Genomic DNA, 14,148 nt, shown 5'->3' with positions numbered 1-14,148 from the left:
CGATTACGTACTTTACATGCGACGGAACAACACATCAGTGCTCGCCATGTTTGGATCCGTCCGACTACATGTCACTGAGTGTCTGCACATGCAATGTGCATAAGAGACACTCACATGACAACATCGACGATCAATTTACATGCGACGCAACAACACATCAGCGCTCGCCATGTTTGGATCCGTCCGACTGCTTGCCACTGAGTGTCTGCACGTGGAATGTGCATAAGAGACACTCACATGACAACATCGACGATCAATTTAACATGTCGACGCAACAACACATCAAAGATGTGTTTCCACCTACCCTGGAAATGTTGCGCCGTAAACACTGCTGGTGTTGGTCCTGCTGGAGTAGGACCTGCTGGAGTGAGAGGTTTCCCTGGTGTTGGTCCTTGCTAAAGAGTCAACTGTCGCCGTTGTCCTGGGTGCTGCACTGCTGGCGCGGGTAGTCTTGGAGTCTACGACATCGCCCGAGAAACGTTGCGCTGTATAAAACCCCGCTGGTGTTCGTCCTGCTGGAGTAGGGCCTACTGGAGTGACTGGTCTCCCTGGTGTTGGTCCTTGCTGAAGATGGCTCGGGTAGTCTTGTAGTCTGCGACATCACCTTTAAAACACAAACACAAACACGTCACGCAGAGATACCAACTATATTTTAACTACCCACTCGAATGTGCCAACACCATGAGGGCATCACCACTCCATGATCTAAGGGTACAAAGTACCGGAGGCTTTAGCACTCGAGTTTCCAACCCTCCTGACAAACAAAGAAACGCTTATCTGCCAAAGTCACACCCGGAACCAATTATTTCAAATGCAAATGTACCACGTGCAACACGCTCCCGCCAAAATGACAAAACGAGTTACCAAAACTCTGGAAAACTGAAAATCAAACAACGGAAACGACACCAAAACCGTTCCGCAGCCCAATGGAGTGGCCAAGAAACCCCCAGACTGTTGGACTCGTTAGGGGATGTCACCGTAGCCCGGGCCGAAGATCACGGCTGCAAAATGTGGTAGGTACCCGTTGCTGTACCGGGTACTGAGGTTGTGGGATCTGCTGCTGCCTTCCCACATCTTGACCGCTTGGGAAACGAGGTTGTTGTGCTGCTATAACTGCAAGGGCAAACGACATTGCTTATTAACCTGCAATTTCTTAACCCCGTGAAAACCTTTCACACTACTACCACACTACCCGCCCGAGCGCGCCTCCACCGCGAGGGCAACCCGCAACACGATCTTAATGGGCACGAAGCCGAAGGAACACCGCTCGGGAAACCTCCCCTGCTAATTTTACAAAATGGCTAAAACCACCCTCGAAAACTCAGAAAAGAAACCCTGAAAAAAACAAACTACTAATAATCAATTCTGGCTCAAACAGACACCCACGCATTCAAATGCAAATGACCCAGGTGCGAGACTGCCGCCAACATTCTTACAGACAACCCACACAAAAACTGTCGGAAAAGAAAAGCAAACCACGTCCTGTACTTCGCACTACCCAAACCTTCTCTTTCAGGAACTCAGGAACAGGCCTCTGCTTCTCTAACGTCAGCGACCAAAACCAGTCCGCCTGTACCGGGTAGGAGGTGTTTTCGAGGTGCGTCCGCTGGTCCTGCTGAAGTTACAGCTGTCGCCATTGTCCTGGATTCTACACAGCTGGTGCGGGAAGTCTACGAATCTGCGACGTTATCTTAAAAACAGAAACACATACACGTCAAACAGACACCACATATCTCTTTTTCTACCCACTTAAAAGTTCAAGAGTGCAGCAAAGAAAAAACAACATTCATCTGCCAAGCTCACTTCCCAAAACCAGTTAGTAACAAATGCAATACCACGTGCAACGCATTCCCTCCAAAAACAAAATGATACCAACTCGGGAAAACAAACAAAAACCCGTGGACACAAAACGACAGCAAAAACCGTTCTGCACTCCTCCAAACCGAAGGAGTCGTCGTGGAAGCCTCCAAACTGCTGGACTCGCCAGGAAGACACCGACACCCAAACCGAAGACCATTGCTGCAAAACGTGGGAGGGCTGGGAGGGCACGCCCGGCACTAGCACGTCGCTCCAAGCTGGCGTAGCGGAGGCTTCCAATGATCGCAATGGTGATTAGCCTGGCTGGCATTCATATTTAAAGGGGTAATGACGTCATGCAGGATTTAACCAATCACAGCGCAGTGTAAATAGCTCCAACAACAAAGATTTGAACTAGCCTCGGTTCGAGAAATAGATAGGTGAATGAAGGGATGTAGAAAGGAGAGAGCGAAAGGAGGAAATAAAGGGGGTGGAGTGAGGGAGGAAGGGAATCGATAGACATAAAAGAAATATAATAAAGAGAAACACAGAAGGTGTTTTACGTCACTGACATTTTATTCCTATTCTTTAGAAGGTTAAGATGAACGTACTTGGAAAAAGGCATTAACAACAGCTGACGTTTAAAATCAATCTAGTTTTCCCGCATTGGAAATGTTCCAGGTAACATCAGATTCTATAGCCTTTAGCATTATCCGTTTGTGACTAATTTGGGTCCATTTGGAACCGATGCGTGTGTTTGAAAGTGCCGTTTAGTTATTTTTTACAGGAAAAGGTTACTGAGTTTGTTTCGTACAAACGTCTTACAAAACTTACAACGCCTTTCAACTTGTTTTATATCTTTTTTTCGAGATTTTCTTATTCCTATGAACAATATTCGTGTGTTCCGGAAGGGTCTGAAGGGAGAATAATAAGAAATTATTTTCCTTATTATACTTTTACATTGATTTTGATCCTTTTTTCTATGAAATTTATTTTTTGTTTGTTTAATTATAGCAACACGTTATTCTATGGGAAAGTAACCTGGAAGAATATAGCTTTTTTGGTTCAAATTGTGGTTTTCCGAATTTTGATTTGTTTGGTAAAAGACTCATTTTCTGATTTTGCAACAGCACGGTTTGTAATATGTTTGCGGTGTAGATATTAATATACGTTACTGTCCCTTTCTGTTGTATGCATTTTTATTAACTTGTTGGGGGGCACATGTATATCACATTGAATTATAACTATAATTTTTATGGCTACGATAAACCCATTATCAATCCCTAACGTTAACATATACTAGCCGGCTTTATTAAGTGTGAGGTTTTTTAGTAATCTTGTAACACGTGGCACGTGTATATATATAATGACTCCGTGTGCAGTGGTCGATTTATTATTATAATTAGTTGGTGTTACTGTACTTGATTAATAATTAGTACCATGTTTTGTATATAAGAATGATATTAGACAACGTGTATTAGACACAAGACACGGAAAAAAAATAAGTACTTTGTCGGTCTGGTTTGTTACCCCCGAGAAGGCGACTCCCTTCTGCGGAAGGCCCTTCCACAGAACCGGGTTATGTTATGCCTAGGTCACATTTCCAAACAGGGACCCGGCCGGGCTGTTTGTATGAACAAAATATTAACAATTCATATCAAGAATATACAAAAATAGTGTCCATGATTATTATTAAAGGCTTTTCTGTTTTTGTTTCCCTTTATATCGTGCTTTTCGTTCCCAAATGCTTCCCGGCCATGCCCAATGTGGGAATTGTGACCTCCGGTTGATGCGCTTAATATGTTTTATTTTTTTTTTGTATCTTTGCTTTCTATTCTCGAAACAAAATATTAGTAAGGCTTTTGGGTATCCCCGCATGGCTGGCAATGGGTTATGATTTGGGCTGATTTTAAAGAATATGCCGATTTATACCGGCCATGATTCAGACAAGGAGTCAAACATAGTGTTGTCTGTCCCGATAAGGCCATGTTGATTTGATTATATGGATGACATCCTCCGGGAACCCCAAAACTGGTGCGCGCGTGCGAATAAAAAGAAAGTTTTGCAAAAAAAAAGTTGTTTTCATTATGAAATCTACGTGGTTTTGAAGGTTTAACAAATGGCACAGAGTATGGTTTGGTGAATAATCTAGTCTTTAAGTTCATTTCTTTACAATTTAGTCTTTTTTCGATTGATTTTGGCATTCTACGACATTGGTATAGTTTTTAATTTTGTAACTTACGGCATATTTTTGCTCATTTTGCAACCGTTTTGTACGATTTACAGTATGGTTTAAAACTTTTTTTTTGGAAACGGCCGAAAATTCATGCGCGCGCGGATGTCATCCATATAATCAAATCAACATGGCCTAATTAAAAAAAAGACTAGGCTTTCATAAAACGCAGGCGTGCGAAGGGGTCTCTGACCTGACAGCTGATATTGAAGAACTTTATTGACACAACAAAAGTACAGCGACTTTCGTAAGGTCTAAGACATGTAGATATACAGACGAATATATATGGGTACAACTAAAATATCCTACGTACAAAACAATAGATGTGTCAACTAATACTACTTGTTCTAAGGTCTAAACATTCTTTGATACATTTACCTATTTGTACACAGTAAGGGTTATTACCTTTTAGGATGAACTTAAATTTATCTATAGCATGAAATGTAATAAATTCTGTTGAGCAGGCGGAGAGAAGGTACTGTGGACCATTAACAACTTTCAGGAAGGGGAAGGGTACCCTTTATTTTGAATTCTGATTGCGGCATCGCCCATCGTTTTCTAGCGGTGTTACTCCTAACATTGCTGTTTGTTTCATATCTGATAGTTCCATCTGTCGTTGTGATTATCATATATACATTAGTTATATAGTATTACTTTAAGGGGTTTGAAATCTTTTATGTCTTGTTTTTTATAATTTTTCAATATTGAATCAGACTTCATACCTACACCCATTGACTTGTAGATTTGCTTCACAATACTACGTTTGGTTGTAATCTATGTTTTATACTCAATAAAACAGCATTATTGAAGTGTCGATGATTTGGGATGTGGAGATTTCGTGTGTTCTATAAGATGAAAAGTTATTAAGTTGTACCACATTTGTAGAATGATTGTGAATATCACGTCTTCAAGATGCCAACCCTGAGACCAGAATGTAAGTTTGAACAACTCAGTATTTGTTTGGTGGGTGTGGCTCTCCCCAAACACGGGACTTTCATTTAACGTCCTATCCAAGGGGCATCCTAGGTACTTAAATCCACCTGAGTTAAGTGAGAAAAGTCGTGTAAATTGCCTTTTTCAAGGGCATTAGATTGGTGACAGGTGCATGATTTTAACCCTGGACCTTTTGGCTCCGAGCCGAACTCGCTACCGTTACGCCACACGACCCCGTTTGTACAAATGTTATCCTTTGTACTAATTATTTCACTCCATACTTCAGTATGGAGTGAAATACTGTTTTTACTGATGATTCTTCTCCTCCTCCTCCTCCTCCTTCTCCTCCTCCTGCCACTTCTTTAAATTGATTCAACTCCTTCATTTTTGGGAGAAATTACCTGGAATTTCGTATAGAGGTAGAGTGGGTAAATACCCCTAGGCGTTTTTTAAATTTTTTTGATACAAGCTTTTACAATCGTTTTATTTGCTATTTTAACGGTCCCCATAGGAAAGTACTGTGGGGGCGTACGCGCGTGACGTAATAAGAAAGGAATTCGGCGGCATGCCCATATATGGGCATGCAAGCATGAACCTAACGCAGACCAATCTATTCTTCTTGCTGATTGGCTGTTGGATTTGATTGGATTAACTCAATTAACACCTGTTCAAAGCCATTCCATTTTGACAATATGAACTCAAGTGTTTTGGTAGGTACAGCACAGGCCACGAAATACGCATCAATTTTCGAGGGACGTTCTGCGGGAGAGTGCAGGACGCTGTGCGGGACTTCCCTCGGGAGAGTGCGGGACGTCCTCCGGGAGAGTGCGATACGTTCTGCGGGAGAATGCGGTACGTCCAGCGGGAGAGTGCGGTACGTTCTGCGGGAGCCAGACATTTTGCTCTTCTCTGTTGGAACAACGCAAGTTGGAGGTCAATGACCTGTGCCCGGCGTGTAAACAAAAAAGTTACGCGGTACGTAATGTGTATCGTCGGCGCGCGCGCCACGGTATCAACAATTTTCCGCAATCTTTACCAACTAGTATTATCTAGGTTCTGTTATCGATCTCCGAAGAATCACCAAAATTGTAGAGTGGACAGGCGTTCGTTTGTTGTTGTTGAGAACATCGCGAGACGGTTTCCTGGCGAGCGTCGAGGGCTTGCATGCCCAACTGTTGTCGAAGATTGGACAGGGAGCGGCTGTAATATCAAAGGAGCCGGCGGCTTCTGCTAGCCGGGTTGATAGTTAAGTAATATCAAGGTGGTTCAAAAGCAAACCTGATAAAGAAGGAAACCCCGTAGTTAATAGTTGAAAGTCTTGGTGCCTTGAAGCGATCGATACTGCCATGCTGTTTACTTTATATGACATACAATGCAGTGAGTGATGTGTATCGCACCGAGTTAGCTCGGTTGGTAACGCGCAAGGTGGCAATCCCAGAAATTGTGAGTTCGAACCCCAGTGCATCGGATATTAACATTTTTAACAATTTTATCATTTTTAACAATTTTATCAGTTTTAACAATTTTATCAGTTTTAACAATTTTAACAATTCTGCATTTTAACAATTTCAACATTTTTATTTCCTTTTCGTTGTTTTGCTTTTAACATTCAAAAACTGATTGTTCTTACTCAAGAATGTCAATAACTTAGAATGTTAGTCTTTTGTATTTTTCAACATAAAAACTAAAATCACTTTGATGTTGTCACAAAAGTATGGAGCTGACAATAGAGAAGGAGTACGGCACTGTGCCAGTGTGAAGAATCTACAGAGGTATTACCAGTCACTAGTAGCAAGAGATAGACCACATTGAATGATGACGATGAGGACGAATCATATGAAGTACGATCACAGCTAGTACAGAAATTCTACTGCTTTACTTTACTTTACTTTCTTTCACTCTGTACATGCAATTAGCTCACTGGCATGATTTTAAAAATAAAGGTTATGATAATATATATATCATATTATATGTATAGCTTATTCAATGTATGGCTTCATAGTTTATGTGATTGTTAATAATTAAGGCCATGTTGATTTGATTGTATGGATGGCATCTGTGCGCGCATCGGTTTTCGTTAATTTAAAGCTAAGTTTACGACAATGATACAAAACATCTGGAAACTAAGCAAACATACTCTGTAAATTTATTACTGTAATTCCCAATTTTTTTTCACTGTACCGCAACGTAACGCAAGCGGGAGGTCTATGTTCACGGTTTCACTGTCACCTCTGTACCGTGAACTTATCATTACAGTTAGGAAATAATCCTGGACTTTCTTTTTCCTGCAACTGTCACCACCGTGAATATATAGTTCCACGAACATGTCCATGTTTCTCAGACCGTGAACTTTTGCTACCGTTAGTAGTAGTTGCAATTTCGTCATTAGTAGTATTTAGATACCTGCAATATATAACTTGAGATTGAGATAAGTGTAAAGTAAAGCTGTCGAGATTTAAAGTGCTTGTCGTTGTATCTTTGTAAAAAAATAAGGGAGATAATTGCCAAGTGCCATTTTTGTAAATATCTGTCGAGATTCAAAAAGCTTGTCCTTGTATAATTGCAGTATGATTTATTCAGAATCTTCTATTTTTGTATGGGGAGGGAGATGGAGTGAAATATTACATTTGCTCCGAAGCAAATGTTGGCCTTTCTAGTTTGTATTGTATTTACAGTTGTACTGTATTTTAACTCTTTATTTTTATCTGGAAGTCTGAAGTTCTGGAATATTGTCATAGATATTCCACACTATGTACAATTTTTTTAATGATAGCTGACGACCTTTCTGTGATAACAAGGGCACCTCTAGGCCATACCCATGTTGCCAAGTGACAAAGCAATGGCAAGATTTGAGATGGCCTCAACATAGATACTCTGCATCATCTGTAGCCACTATAATTCTAAATAGCAAACACCGTTTCTGGGATCACCAGGGACGTTACCCAACTGACAAAGCGATGTCAGGATGTGCGTTTCCCCCACCATAATGAACTACCGGTAGAGAGTACTTGATTGAAAATCCCCATGGGAAATTGGTCGGAATACCAGGAAGATGCAATATCCACAGCCCTCAGGCATTAACATCATTCGTTTCCCCCATCATTCCACCAATAGCATCCTGTTGTTTGCCTTTAAATAATCTGCGTGTCTGATCATCACTATAACGGAGGCTCATGCAGGCGGTGGAGGCCACTCGGCTGTGAAGAAAACGTCGCTAAGATTAAAGAAGGAAAAGGCCTGTCAAGCTACAATTGGCTGTTTTTGCTGCGTCAAAAAGGTTAGTCTTGCGTTTTCAATTTTATTTTCAAAGGCACCAAAATCGATTTATGACCATCAAAAATGGATTTTCAACGTCAATATTTGATGTAGATATTTATTGTCAATCTTTTACTAAAATGAGTTTAATTCATTCTTTGGCATAATATACTGAAGAAAAACGTTTCACTGTTTTGTATTATAGGCTGGTTGTGAAATTTATTAAAAAATACAAATGTTCTTTTAAAGATCGTTGTAGGGCTTTTTCAAAGCCTTCAAGATATATACAGGTATGCTAGAAATGTCTATATCAGACAGATTTCTACTTCCAGAATATTCCTTTTTATCTCTTTTTGGCGCCCTTAAATTGTATCGGATGCCCATGAGGTTTACGGAACTAGATCTGAAGGAAGTCGGCAACAGGATTAGGAAGGATATATACTCTTAAATCCGAAAAATTGTAATGCAATTAGGTAGAAATTATTTATTATATATTATATTGTATAAGAATAATTACTTATGAAATAAGAAATAACAATAATTACAACTAAACAGAAAAGAATAACTTTTTTATACTAAATTGTTTATTATAATAATAGACATCTCCTTTAGTAAAAATCGGTTGAATGCTGAACCAATCGCGGGTGAATTTGATTGAATATGACTTGTCAGGCAGCGTTTGAAAAATGTTTACATTTTCAGAATTTAGTATTCTGTTGATTATACATTTAAACCCTACTCAAGTTCAATGCTGTTTATTACAACAATTTCAGTATTTTTTTAATATTTTTCAATATCAATAAATTTTACTTGCCGACATCACATTGGCACTCCTATTTACAGCAGGCTTAATTAACGTTTTGTATTTTTAGTCTCTATCATATACACTTTTTAACATGCTATTTCGTTAAAGTTCACTTTGCCATTCTTTGGCCACCTTAACTATGATTTTTATTTTCTCTGATGCAGATTCCTGTCCCGAAACTTCCCTACAAGTAGAGACAAGAATCCTGTGTAAACATCCCGTAGCTTATACAAGGTGAGCCCAACTCTTCGGGAATTTTCTTAGGGATCTTGTAACCGACGGCTCTTCGAATGAGAACTCCCGTGTTGATGTTGGTTTGTGTGGCCCTGGTGGCTTCTGTTACACCCTCGGCTAGTCTCTCGTCCTCCTAGCTGTAAGGTAATTACACACTGGGAGGACTGTGAGTTTAAACCCCAGACTGAGCCGGTGGACCCCACACTACTGTACATGTGTATCTGGTGCGGAGACGTTACAAACGCCTCTGCCGATGCCTCACTTATCCCTGCTGAACCCTGTGAACTGGAGTCACTGCCACATATCTCAATAAGGGGGCACCCTTTTGGTGTTCTGTCAGCAGAGAAGCTTTCAGTGTTTGACCGCTCTTTAGTCGAAACTTTATCCCTAAGAGAAGCTGAGATTATAGACGTAGAGGACGGCACCTTTGCTGGGTTTTTGCACCTCCACCGCTTGAGCCTTGATTCAAACAAGCTGACTCGTGTCAAACAGAGTTGGGTGTCTGACTTGAGAAATCTTTTAGATCTGAGTCTGGCGCACAACAGTATAACACAGATTGACCCAGGCTGTTTCGAAAACTTGACAAGTCTGGTAAGTCTGAATCTTAGGGGTAACCAACTGCGGTACATAGATCCTACCTGGTTCTACGGGGTCCTTGACTTTATTCTGCTTGACTTGGGCGATAATAATATCAGCAGCCTCCCTCCAACCGTATTTCACGAAATGCCGGCCGTGTCGGAATTCTTCCTGGACGGGAACGATTTGTCTTGTCTGGATGGGGATCTGTTGCCACCTCTAGAGCTGCGCTTCGATATCGGTGGGAACAGTTTGATGACGGCAGGAGATGATCAAAGAACACAGAGAATGTCATGGAGCCTTAGCATCAATATTGAGTCCATCCGGATAGGTGCGTCCTCCTTTATGTTCAGTGTCAGGACTGGCGGAGTCAGTCCCCGTATTCTTTCTCTTGATTGGGAAGTTCAGGCAGGCGTCGCCGCGAGTACCACCAGGCCGGAAATGGAAGAAAGACATCTCCCCGTCGTACCACCGCCTTTTGTCGTCCTCGCTGGTGATAGCGAACTGGCTAAGAACACCGGGGATCATTGCAGGCTGGTTTGGGAACAGAACCGAGGAGTTACAGTCTTGAGAGGTAACCTGGGCTTTCAGATTGTTTCTGTGGGAGTTGGGGATGCATCTATGGCAATTGTGTTCTTCAATGTATACGAATCAACTGCTGTCACTGCCCACATCGGGAAAATTACCTGCATTCTGGTCTCCGTGCATGATCCGTCTCCCGTGGTCTTCACCATCCCACAAGTCCCAAGGAAGCCCCGTGAACTATGCCATGAAAACGTCACAGACCATGAAAGTGTCACGCCTTCTCATACAACAGAGAAGCATATATCCAGCAACCAGTCTGTAATGGCATCTACGTCTACATCAACTACCGACCCACTTCAGACCAGTAGTCATGGACAGGATTTGTTAGAACCAAAAGGAGTTATCAACCCCTCTGTCGGTAGTAGAACCCCCGCATACGTATTAGGTGTGGTTGGTTTTCTGATAGCGTCCGCCTTTATAGCTTGCCTGGTGAAGATAAGGAGCAAGAGGTCCTTGTTAACCGCAGATGCCGGTGGTCGCCTCGCGCCCAGGAAAAGCCTGCGCCTTGTCTCGTGTAGGGCACTGCCCTCAGGCCTCTGCTCTGCCTCGTGCACCCAGCCCATTTACTCAGACATCACGGACAATACAGCAGCTGCACAGCGGTTTCTGCCCGCCCTCCCACACACATACGTTGAGATCCCAGACCACATAGCTGCCGCTCAACGGCCTCTGCCTGCCCTGCCGCACATCTACTGGGAGATCCCGAACAGTGCCTTCCACAACGAAGCAAATTCAGCTCGTTTTAAGAAGCATAACACACTCCCGAGGCGAGGGCGTCAGGCTGTGTCGGCGTCGTCGTGGTCGTTGCCTGCTCTTCTCCGACCTGTCAAGCCATCAGACTTTGCGGTCTCAGTCAGTCTTGAGGATGAACCTATCAGTCCTTATGCCGCTGCTGCAGAACCGTCACTTCCGACAGTCTCAAAGTCCCGGAAAAATCAAAGAATGTACAAAGGCAAAGGCGTCTATTCTACGGATCACTGGCTCGCTAAAACGTACGGAAGGCCTAGGGAAGCAAGACACTACTTTGTTACTGCTTATGGAAAACTTAACACCTACAGGCCATGGGAGATCCCAAGCGAGGGAACACAAAACACACCACGGCGTGTGTCTCTTCCCACCGTCACACCACCTAACACCTACAAGCCATGGGAGATCCCACGGGAGGGAACCCGTAACACACCACGGCGTACATCCCTCCCCACCGTCACACCACCTAACACCTACTGGCCATGGGAGATCCCACGGGAGGGAACCCGTAACACACCACGGCGTGCTCCCCTCCCCCTCACACTACCTAACACCTACTGGCCATTGGAGATCCCAACGGGAGGAACCCGTAACACACCACGGCGTGCGCCCCTCCCCACCGTCACACTACCTAACACCTACTGGCCATGGGAGATCCCAGGGAAGGGAACATATAACACACCACAGCGTGCTTCCCGCCCCCCTCACACTACCTAACACCTACTGGCCATTGGAGATCCCACGGGAGGGAACCCGTAACACACCACGGCGTGCGCCCCTCCCCACCGTCACACTACCTAACACCTACTGGCCATGGGAGATCCCAAGCGAGGGAACCCGTAACACACCACGGCGTGTGTCCTTCCCCACCGACACACTACCTAACACCTACTGGCCATGGGAGATCCCAGGAAAGGGAACCTGTAACACACCACGACGTGTGTCCCTCCCCACCGTCACAAGCACGTCGGCAGAACAAACTGCACCTACATGAATCGTATTGTACACAGCACTCCGGCTAAATGTCTTACATAGGATCCTATTTGCGTCTATAAGGTTAACATCCCGTCATTTCAAATGTTATGTTGGAAAGTATATCGTCTGCAACAGGAAAAATTCTGATGCAAGATTAACCAAACATCCAACAAAAATTGTGAAAATTGTGGTTCAGCAGAGTTGGTGTTCGTTTTGTCGACGTGCTACCGTCACACTACCTAAGACCTACTCGCCTTTTAGATTTTTTGTAGTTTTTGACTATAAAAAGCAGCTATTGAATTCCAGACGGTAGTTATTATTTGAAATATTACAATTTCCTTTTTCCCTGCGGGTGATTTCTTCTAGAAACTCATATCCTATGGTTTTAGGAAATGAGTTTCAAGAAAGAATGTTGTCAACCCTGGGGCAATTTAAACAATAACGGCTTTTCTTTTGAATAATCTTATCTGTTTGACAAAATACGGCATTTTGAGTCTTTTTCATTAACTATTAAGTCTAAAGAAATGATTTTAGAAACTTTTAATAGCAGCAGGTTGTAGAACCTTAGTACACAAAACAGCTTATTTTTACATGCTACAACTTTGGGCAAGATAGTAAAATATTAGTATGAAGTATTTAGTAGAAAGATGTTGATTTGTTAGCCTTCAGTGTATTTCATTCTACAACCTTTGACGCTGAGATACAAAAAAAAGAATACTTAAAGCCTCTTACCCCCAAACCATAGTGGCTGCCGTGAAAAAGCATTCTTTTTATAGGTCTTACAGACAATTTTATTTATATGCAGTCATAGCTTGTGTATCTCCATTAATAAACGTCTAGCATCTGCATATAGAAATCTATTTTTCATCCATTAACCAAAAAGTGACCAAATTTTTTTTTACTTTCTCTTTTGAACCATAATGCAAATTTTAGCAATATAGCTTTGTTGGCTATTACTATAACAATCTAATGTTAGATGCATTTTAATAACATGTTGTTTCCTGATGATGTTAAACGTATTAGTATCTACTACATGCATTTAGTTTATTGTTCGTGAAGGATGTACATTATTATGTTGAGATTGTGGCTCAAGGATAGAGTCAATTCCGCGTCACCGAGTGGGTTGTTATTGTCATTATTTAGAAATGTTTTGAATTCTTTGTAATTGTTTGTCTAAGAAATTTCATAATTTGGAAATATTTTAAACATCTTGTCAATATTCTAAATAATTCCCTGGTTTTCTAAAACGTTTGAAATATTCCTGATGTGGATTATGACATTTCCAATAGTTTCTAAATATTTCTAACAGCACTCTACCATTTTTTACCATTATTTCGAATTATTTCTAACATTTTGTAAATAGGTCAGTGGGATGGGAAGGAAGTAATTCACACATCCCTGTGGAGTACAGGGTAGACTGCCTGGGCGTCAGGCATTGATGCCTTACAACAAAAGAGCCACCAGTGTCCAGCAGTGAAATCTAAAAATATACAGAGGAAGACAGAAGAGTAGGATTAGCACCCACTTTTATGGGGGCAATTACCCACATCTACCATTTGGTTATTTGTTTGAAATAGTTCTAAATATTTCGAATTGTGAAAGAAACACATGGGTAGTTCAAATTTATTCTAAAGAAAGAGATCCTTGTACAGTCACATTCAAAATGTTTCAGAAATATATAAATGAATTCAAATATATTCAAATTTTCATTTTCAAATTTTTGAAAAATTTAGAACTTTTGTTACTGGGGTATTCTTTTCTTCTAAATAATTCAAACGTATTAGAAACATGGAGAAAAAACCCACTCGGTGACGCGGAATGGACTCTACAATTTTTTTAACAACAGACTTGGTATGTATAGCATGAAAACACTTTATTTCTAAATTACAGCACCATAATGATACACATAGCGTGGACAATGACCATAAAATATGAATTACAAAATCGCATATGAACAACTCAATGTAGCTGTCGAGCAGTTCATAAGAGTGTTACCACATTACACCTT

General features: G+C 41.7%; 1 protein-coding gene, 1 long non-coding RNA gene and 1 pseudogene across 2 annotated transcripts in view; 1 reads left to right on the top strand and 2 right to left on the bottom strand.

Moving 5' to 3' along the window:
- Positions 1 to 1,578: 1,578 nt before the first annotated feature.
- On the bottom strand, positions 1,579 to 2,182 carry LOC109463856. The gene is made up of 2 exons (XR_002139844.1): positions 1,877 to 2,182; positions 1,579 to 1,690 (listed from the first exon to the last, which is right to left on the bottom strand). It is a non-coding gene; the product is annotated as an uncharacterized LOC109463856 (long non-coding RNA).
- Positions 2,183 to 9,980: 7,798 nt separating this feature from the next.
- On the top strand, positions 9,981 to 11,982 carry LOC109463727 (annotated as a pseudogene).
- Positions 11,983 to 13,972: 1,990 nt separating this feature from the next.
- Positions 13,973 to 14,148, bottom strand: part of LOC109463787 (cytochrome P450 3A21-like) — a 12,804-nt gene continuing 12,628 nt past the window's right edge. The window contains exon 14 of the mRNA XM_019760649.1: positions 13,973 to 14,148. This exon is cut by the window's right edge and continues 1,106 nt beyond it. The gene's annotated coding sequence lies outside the window, so the exon portion shown is untranslated.

Source organism: Branchiostoma belcheri, unplaced genomic scaffold (genome assembly GCF_001625305.1).
Source record: "Branchiostoma belcheri isolate BF01 breed outbred unplaced genomic scaffold, Haploidv18h27 scaffold13, whole genome shotgun sequence".
NCBI classification, from domain to species: domain Eukaryota; kingdom Metazoa; phylum Chordata; class Leptocardii; order Amphioxiformes; family Branchiostomatidae; genus Branchiostoma; species Branchiostoma belcheri.
Note: the sequence above shows the minus strand (reverse complement) of the source record. Positions and strands in the feature narration are given on the sequence as shown.